An 8,993-nucleotide genomic window follows, 5' to 3' on the forward strand; every position below is an offset into this window, starting at 1 on the left:
AATGTTCAGTAGTTATTCACAAGTATTTTAATGATTAGCTTTGTGGAATGGTCTACCTTTCCTTCTTCCTAGTCTGTCTTAGCCTGGAAGCTCCACTGAAACTCGTCTACCATAGGTTGCCCTTTTGGTATTTAAACAACCTGTGGCATAGCTGCCAGAATCACAGCAATACACAAATCACCACATTATGACAAACTAAGATACAAGCAACCTTGCTTGCTGAAAGTGAAGAGGATTTAAAATACTTACTTATGAAGATCAAAGACCACAGCCTTCAGTATGGGTTGCATCTCAAAGTAAAGAAAACAAAAATCCTCACCACTGGACCAATAAACAACATTCTTATCAATGGGAAAAAGGTTGACATTGTCAAGGACTTCGTTCTTCTTGGATCAGCCATCAACACTCATGGATGCAGCAGTCAAGAAATCAAATGATGTATTGCACTAGACAAATCTGTTGCACAAGACCTTATTAAAGTGTTGAAGATCTAAGATGTTAGCTTGAAGACTAAGGTGCATCTGGCCCAAGCCATGGCATTTTCAGTAACCTCATATGCATGTCAAAGTTGGATCGTGAATAAGGAAGACTGTAGAAGAATTGACGCATTTGAGTTATGGTGTTGGAGGAGAATATTGAAAGTACAATGAACTATCAAAGGAACAAACAGATCTGTGTTGGAAGAAGTGCTGCCAGAGTGCTCCTTGGAGGCCAGGATGACCAGACTTCCTCTCTCATACTTTGGACATATTGTCAGGAGAAACCAGTCATTGGAGAAAATATCATGTTTGGTAAGGGGAAGGTCAGAGAAAAAAAGGAAGACTCCCAGCAAGATGGATTGGCAAAGTGGCAGCATCAGTGGACTCAAGAGTGGCAACAAGTGTGAGGTTGGTCCATGACTGGCAGTGTTTTGTTCTGTTGTGTATAGGGTTGTTATGAGTCAGTACCAATTCAATGTCACCTAATGACCACAACAGCAACAACAAGATACAAGTGGTAGACAACCTTTCTTAAACAAAAATATCAAAGGGTGAAACTATTGTTTCTCAACATATACTCCATCTGGGTTTATATGCTAAAGACAGTGTTTGTAAATTCCCCAAATAATTCTGCACTCTAATTTACCCCATATCAAAAGAATAGTTTTGGCATCCTCAAGGGACTCAAATTATATTGCTTTTACATGTTCTTTGAGTTGTAAGGACAAATAGATGGTTGAACATACAAGATCAGGGCTGTAGTGTTGATGGGGTAAGGTTTTTAATGAACTTCTTTTAGGACAGTCTACTGTACCCTCAAAGAATTATCAAGTGCATTGTTATGATAGAAAAATTTTTTAAGTACAACTCTTCTGGCCCTTTTCTCACCAATGTAATTTTAACTTTTCTTAAAACATCTTTATAATAAGACCCTGAGATCGTTCTGTGTCCTTTGAGAAAATCTACTAGGATCATCCCTTTGACATTCCTCCCAAAACAATTGAAACAGCCTTTTGATTTGACCTCTATGCCTTGAATTTAACTGGCCCATCAGTGGAAGCTACTGTGTTGATTAGACTATTTGTTGTTGTTGTTAAGGACTAAAGGAGCTGTAGTGGCACTATAGGATAATACTGAACTATTAATCACAAGGTCAGCAGTTCAAAACCCACCAGCCACTCCTGGGGAGAAGGAGGAGCCTGTTACTGTAAAGATTGACAGTCTTGATAATATTGTATAATGTGTTGTAACTGGCTCCATGGCAATGGTTTAGTTTGATTTGGGGTTAATGAGACTAAAACAAGTGTATACTAAAAGAATTTGTTTATTGCCATCCACTGGTTGTAGAGACATGTTTAAACACATTTTGCTTGGAATAGACCTATTCATGGAATCCTGGTGTGGCACTGTAGGATAAGCACTTGCCTGGTAATCACAAGTTGAAACCCACCAGTCACTCCTTAGAAACTCTATATAGGGTCACTATGAGTCAGAACTGACTCAAGGACTCTTCAAAGCAGGAAAAACAAACCTGTACATATAAGAACTGAAACCTTAGTAACAATATGTTTGTACTTATCCTTATATTTTAATTCTATTGAGAAATAAACGGAATGTTAACAACATTGTTTTGCTGTTGCTTTCATTTCAATATTCTCAGCCTGTTATCAGGATTTAGAGGGGCCTCAACCCTTTAGTGGAGAGCCCTTGTCTTTGTTGATAAAGAATTATCAGGTTAGATGGAGAAAGATTCACATGAGCAAAATATTGAAAGATTTATTGAAAGGAAAAGACCCAGCTAGAGAATATTAGGTGATCCTTAGGCAATGCTAGTCCTTGTCTCCCCAGAGACTTTTCTGGGATTTAAAATGTTTTAGGTGGGATAGTTCATCATGTTTATTCACAGGGGAAAGTGGGGATTTCCAGGAAGTGGCTCATATAGGAGGGGCCATGTGGGCTAATGAGTCAGACTGCATAGTCATTTGAACTGTAAAGTTGGTGGTTCAAGCTCATCAGCTACTCATCAGAAACCATATACAGGGTTGCTATGGATTAGAATCGACTTGGCAGGACTTAACAACAACGTGCTAATTGGGTGTGTATACAACATTTCTTCAAGATGGATTCAGTTGCAAAGGCCTCTGGTAGGGGTAGACAAAGCTTATTCTGAAATGTCTAACATGTGTTTCTTCTGGATCTTGGTTTAAACCCCTCCAATGGCTGATGTTCTCCTTTGTCACAGTAGAAGATGGTCCTTAAAATTCATGCCTAGGGAACTTGTCTAACTAGTCCACACTATGAAATATCTTACAAGGAAATGAAGTACAGATTTTTAGTGGTGGGTTTCCTAATGGCATGTCCTATTTTACAAAGCGGTAAAATATGGAATTTTTATGGGTGGTCTTACTTAATGGTCTATTCCAGGGTGTCTGCTCAGCTCTGTGCCCTGAGCATGCCCTGCACATCTTTACAATTGCTTGCACAAGCAGGCCTCAATATTCCTTAAGGTTTTAGTCACAGTACTCTAGTCAATGAGTATCTCATGTTTAATCCTTATTTCTGAACACCCTTTTCTTCCTGTGTCAAGTCTCCATGGCTCTTTAATCAATTAAATAAAAATAACTTCAGTAGTTCACTATTGATATTACTCCCATTTTTCAGATGAGGAAAATGAGTCAAATAGTGTAATACTGTTTGTAACAAAGCATTTAAAATATGCCATGTGTCATTCCATTTTTCATAATGTATGCTTTATAGTATGCAGAAGCTTGAAATGGTTTGATTAGTTTCTAATTAAGAGCATACAAATGACTACATTAAAAAGTATGTTACTGTTATTATAGTTCAAATCATTATTGTAGTTCAAATCCAATTACTGGGGAATCTATAAGCAACTATCTGGAACACATTCTCACTATCGAGTGATAAATATATTTTAAGTATTATTACAAAATCTAATCAATTATATATATAGCACATTTGCAATGGCTTATAATCTTTCAAATGTCTTGATATCTGTTAATGGTTACATCAGTATCATATTGTAAATAACACATCATTATAATTTAATTTTAATTTTCACATTCAAGTAATATAAAAATGAATGTTTGTTTTTTTAAGGAAAGAATAAATTAAATGTTTTCTGAATTTAATTTCTTTATAATATTCTAAGTAAATGAGATAAGGAAAAGAGGAATAAGGTAATTCATGTGAATCTTCATTGTTTCCTGTCACAAGATAAATATGAATCTGTTATCAATTTTCCATACTTTCAATGAGATTTTGCTAATTAAATAATACATTTAGGAAGAAAAATACACTATATCACTGGTTTGATTTCTAAAATATTGCCAGAAATATGATGCACTGTTTTTGTTGCATGCCACTGAATCAGTTCCATATAAGGTTTCTGAGAATGGCTGGTGGGTTGAACTGCCAACCTTGCAGTTAACAGTCCAGGGTTTATCCTACAGTGTCACAGTGGGGCTCATGATTCACTAACAAAAATGTTTAAGGAAATGTTAGAAACTTTTCTATATTTAGATTGTATTGATCATTTTCACTTTATGGTATAGATGCATTTCAACAAACTTTAGGAAGTTTAAAGATGCTAATCTGCTTCTTTTGAAGATCTTGCTAAAGTTTCTTTTGTTTGTATGCATTTCAATTTTGATTTAAGTCCTTAGAGTAAAATAGGAGCAAGATAAAAATTAGAAATTCTACTTTGAGATTATTTTAGCACATGACTTTGCACAACAAGAAAAAGAACATGATAGTTAAGAGAATATTATGCTTAATCTGAGTGATGTTCAATGGCTAGAAAAACACTTGATAAATGAAACCATATAAGGTTATAAGGAAGTCCTGGTGTGGCACTGTAGAATAAGCATTAGACCTCTACCCACAAACCTGCCAGCTGTTCCTCAGAAATCTTAGAGTGGGTCACTATGAGACGGAACTCACTTGACTCCATTTAACAACAGTAAGATATTTTTAAATGATTTTGACACCAATGCAGTTGAAAAAGCTGCTGATCTCTGTGAAGGCAGCTACATGAGCTATAACTGTATTATTAAAATGTGTCTGGAGAACTCTTGCTTTGTCTCCATGTAATCTGAGTAATTCTTTTCAAATTCTAAATCAACTGAGCTCCATCTAGTGCTCAAAACCCTTCAGATGACTTCCTGTCTCTAAGTCCTTCATTTGAGATTTTTCTGCCTTTCCCTGCCCATCTCTGACAGTCCTTTCTCTCATTATGTTCTTTCTTGCAGTACTTTGAACACACACATCTCAAACCTTTGTGACTTTATTCCAACTGTTTTCTCTACTTGGAAGTCTTTTATGTTGGTCCAAAAAGCCGTGGCTGGATCTCTTATTTCAGTGAATATCTAGTTGAAGAATACTGAAACCACTCTATATAACACAAGCAGAGATAAATATAATGGAACAATTTGATAGCAGAACAGATGGAAGAAATAAAAGAGCAAAATGCAAACCAGGGTACTGATTAAGAACTGTAATAGAGTTAACTACTTAACTGTAGCTAAGAGGTTATAATAATAATAATAACAACAACAACAAAGAGGTTATAGTAGATAAAACAATGCCCTCCAGCTTTGAAGACATTCCATCCTAATTCTTAGAACCTGTGAATATGTTCTTTGACTATGGGAAGGATTTCTTTGCAGGTGTAATTAAAGTTACTGATCAGCTAACATTCTAATTAGAGGATTATCATAGATTGTTATTGTTGTTAGGTTCCCTTATGTCAGTTCAGACCCATAGTGACTCTGTATAGGGTTTCTGAGGGGCACTGACCTTGCAGTTCAAACTGACTTTGCAGGCCAGTGCATTAACCCACAGCACTATACCAGGACTTCCCAATGTAATTACAATGGTTCTTATAAGCAGAAGAGAGAGGTATAAGAGCCAAAGATGAGAGTTTGAAGATGAAACTCTACTGGTTTTAAAGATGGTCAAGGGTACCAGGAATCAAGAAATACAGAAATCTCTAAAAGCTGGAAAAGGTAAGAATGGGGTTATCTCCCAGAAACTGCAGGAGTACAGCACTACTGACAGCTTGATTTGAACCCAGTGAGATCCATTTGAGCCTTCTAATCTAGAAACTAAAGAATAATACAATTGCACTGTTTTAAGCCACTAATTAAAATGCTCGGGTAGCGTAGTGTTTTACGAATCGGGCTGTGAACCGCCAGGTCAGCAGTTTGAAACTACCAGCTGTCCCACAGGAGAAAGATGAGGTGTTCTGCTCCCGTAAAGATTTACAGCTTTGGAAACCCTGTAAAGGGTCGCTATGAGTCGGAACCGACTCCACGGCACCCAGCCACCACCACCAGTAGCATAGTGGTTGCTAGTTGGGCTGCTAATCTCAAGGTCAGCTGTTTGCAACTACCAGCTGTTCCATAGGAGAAAAATGAGGATTTCTGCTCCCATAAAGATTTACAGCTTCAGAAACCCTGTACAGGGCACTTAAGAGTCCGAACTGACTCCATGGCACACAACCAACTAACCAGCCAAAGCTACTAAGTTTATGGTAAATTTTGACATTAGCCAATAACATACTAATACACCATTATTGGTCCTATAATCCTACATGAATTTCTGAGCTAATTAAAACACTCCTCTCCATCATCAGGAGACAATGACAACATTGTTAAAACCCCTGGAACTCTTGGTCACCTTCAATCACCTGTGACAGCCAGACCCAAGAGAAAAGAGCCTTGTCCCACCAAAATGCCCACTAGTGCCTCCTGTTGATAGAATCTAATCTGACATCATCCCATAATGGTAATGGTAGTAGTTGTATGCCTTCAAATCAGTTCTCAGTCATGGTAACCCCATATAGGGTTTGTTTGTTTTTTAAGGTTTTTATTGTGGATTGAGTGAAAGTTTACAGGGCACATCATCAGTTTCACACTCAACCATTCATATGACTTGTTTCATTACATTGATTATAGTCCCCTCCATACATCACCATATAGGGTTTTAAAGGCCATAAATCTATAGGGGAGCATAAAGCTTCATTTTTCTCACACCAAGCTTCTGGTCCATTTACACTGCTGACCTTGAGATTGACAGCCTAGTTTATAAACCACTACTCTACCAGTGCTCCCATAATGTTGTTGTTGTTGTTAAGTGCGGTGGAGTCTGTTTTGACACATAGCAACCCTTTATAATATTTCTAAGGCTATAAAACTTTAACAGAGCAGAAAGCTTCATCTTTCCCTTGTGGAGTGACTTGTAAATTTGAACTACAATACTGCCAGCCCCTGAATACAAAGGTTGAAAATGGAGGTGAATGTTTACTGCCAAAATTCCAGAAGGGTTTAGTGCAAATTAAATTTCTGTATTATATCCGGTCCTCTACTTCATCACTTGTCTCTCCCTTAATCTGAGTTACTTCATTGTATATATCCCCTTACATCAGATTTATATACCCCTTTATATCAGATTGCATATTTATGGGTTTATTTTTTTACTGTTTGTTTCGGTTTGATCAGCAAATCCAATGCCAGACTCATAGTATATTCTTGAATATTGATGTGTTGTTATTGTTAAGCTTGAGCTCACTGCTGCCATTCTGCATTGTGGGCAACTTCCTCTTTTTCTCCGACCATCTTCTTTACCAAACATAATGTCATTCTAGAGGGACAGGTCCCACCTGATTATATGTACAAAGTATGTAAGATGTTGTCTCTCCATCCTTGCTTCTAAGGAGCATTCTTGCTGTACTTCTTCCAAGACAGATTGTTTTTATGTTCTGGGAGTCCATGGCACTTTCAATATTCTTCTCCACACTATAACTCAAATGCATCAAATCTTCTACAGTCTTCCTTATTAACTGTCCAACTTTCATATGTTTATGAGGCAGTTGAAACACAGTAACTTGAGTCAGGCAGACCTTAGTCCTGAAACTGATATATTTGCTTTTGAACACTTTACAAGAGGCATTGTTCAGTAGATTTTCCTAAAGCAGTATGTCTTTTGATTTCTTGATTTCTGCTTTCATGAGTGTTGAATGTGAATTCAAGTAAATTGAAGTCTTTGACAGCATCAAACTTTTCTCCATGTATCATGATGATCAAGTAATAAGGATTTTTGTTTTCTTTACAATGAAGTACAATCCATATTATAGGAAATGATTTTTACCTTCATCAATATTTTGCTGTATTTACATATCACAGACTGTTAATGAGACGTCCTTCAATCCTGATGACACTTTCCTTTTCATTTAATTCAGATTCTCATTATATTATCTCAGCATGTTGTTGTTGTTATTGTTAGGTGCCACTGAGTCCATACTGACCAATAGTGAGCTTATGCACAGCTGAACGAAACACTGCCCATTCCTGGGCCAACCTCACTACTGTTGAAATGCTTGAGTCCATCGATGCTGCCATTTGGCCAATCCATCTCACTGGGGAGCTTCCTCTTTTTCTCTGACCCTTCACCTTACCAAACATGACAACCTTCTCCAGTGACTGGTCCCTCTGACAATATGTCCGAAGCATGACATATGAAGTTTGGCCATCTTGGCCTCCAAGGAGCAGTTCTTCCAACATTGATCTGTTTGTTCTTTAGGCACATTCGATATTCTCCTCCAATACCATAACTCAAATGTGTCAATTCTTCTATGGTCTTCCTTATTCACTGTCCAGTTTTCAGATGCATATGAGGTTATTGGAAATACCATGGCTTGGGTCAGGCGCACCTTATTCCTCAAGCTGACATCTTTGCTCTTCAACACTTTACAAAGGTCTTGTGCAACAGATTTGACTAATGCAATACATCATTTGATTTCTTGACTGCTGCTTCCATGAGTGCTGATAGTTGATACAAGAAGAATGAAGTTCTGGACAACTTCAATCTTTTCTCCATTGATAAGAATGTTGTTTATTGGTCCAGTGATGAGAATTTTTGTTTCTTTTACATTGAGATGTAATCCATACCGAAGGTTGTGCTCTTTGATCTTCATCAGTAAATGTTTAAAGTCCTCTTCACTTTCAGCATGCAAGGTTGTATCAGCTGCAAATCATAGGTTGTTAATGAGTATTCCTCCAATCCTGATGCCACATTTTTCTTCATAGAACCCAGCTTCTCAGATTATCTGCTCAGCATACAGGTTGAATTAGTATGGTGAAAGAATACAACCTTGACGCACACCTTTCTTAATTTTAAAACATTCACTGTTCCCATATTCTGTTCAAACAATTGTTTCTTGGTCCAGGTACAGATTCCTCATGAGCACAATTAAGTGTTCGGAATACTCATATTTCACAATGTTGTCCATACCTTGACGTGATCCACATCATTGAAAGCCTTTACGTAGACAATAAAGCACAGGTAAACATCTTTCTGATAGTCTCTGCTTTCAGCCAAGATCGATCCGACAGCAGAAATGATATCCCTCATTCCACGACCTCTTCTGAATCCGGTTTGAACCTCTGGAAGTTCTCTGTCAATGTATGATTGTAGCCGTTTCTGTATTACCTT

The sequence above is a fragment of the Chrysochloris asiatica genome, unplaced genomic scaffold, assembly GCF_000296735.1.
Source record: "Chrysochloris asiatica unplaced genomic scaffold, ChrAsi1.0 scaffold00136, whole genome shotgun sequence".
NCBI classification, from domain to species: domain Eukaryota; kingdom Metazoa; phylum Chordata; class Mammalia; order Afrosoricida; family Chrysochloridae; genus Chrysochloris; species Chrysochloris asiatica.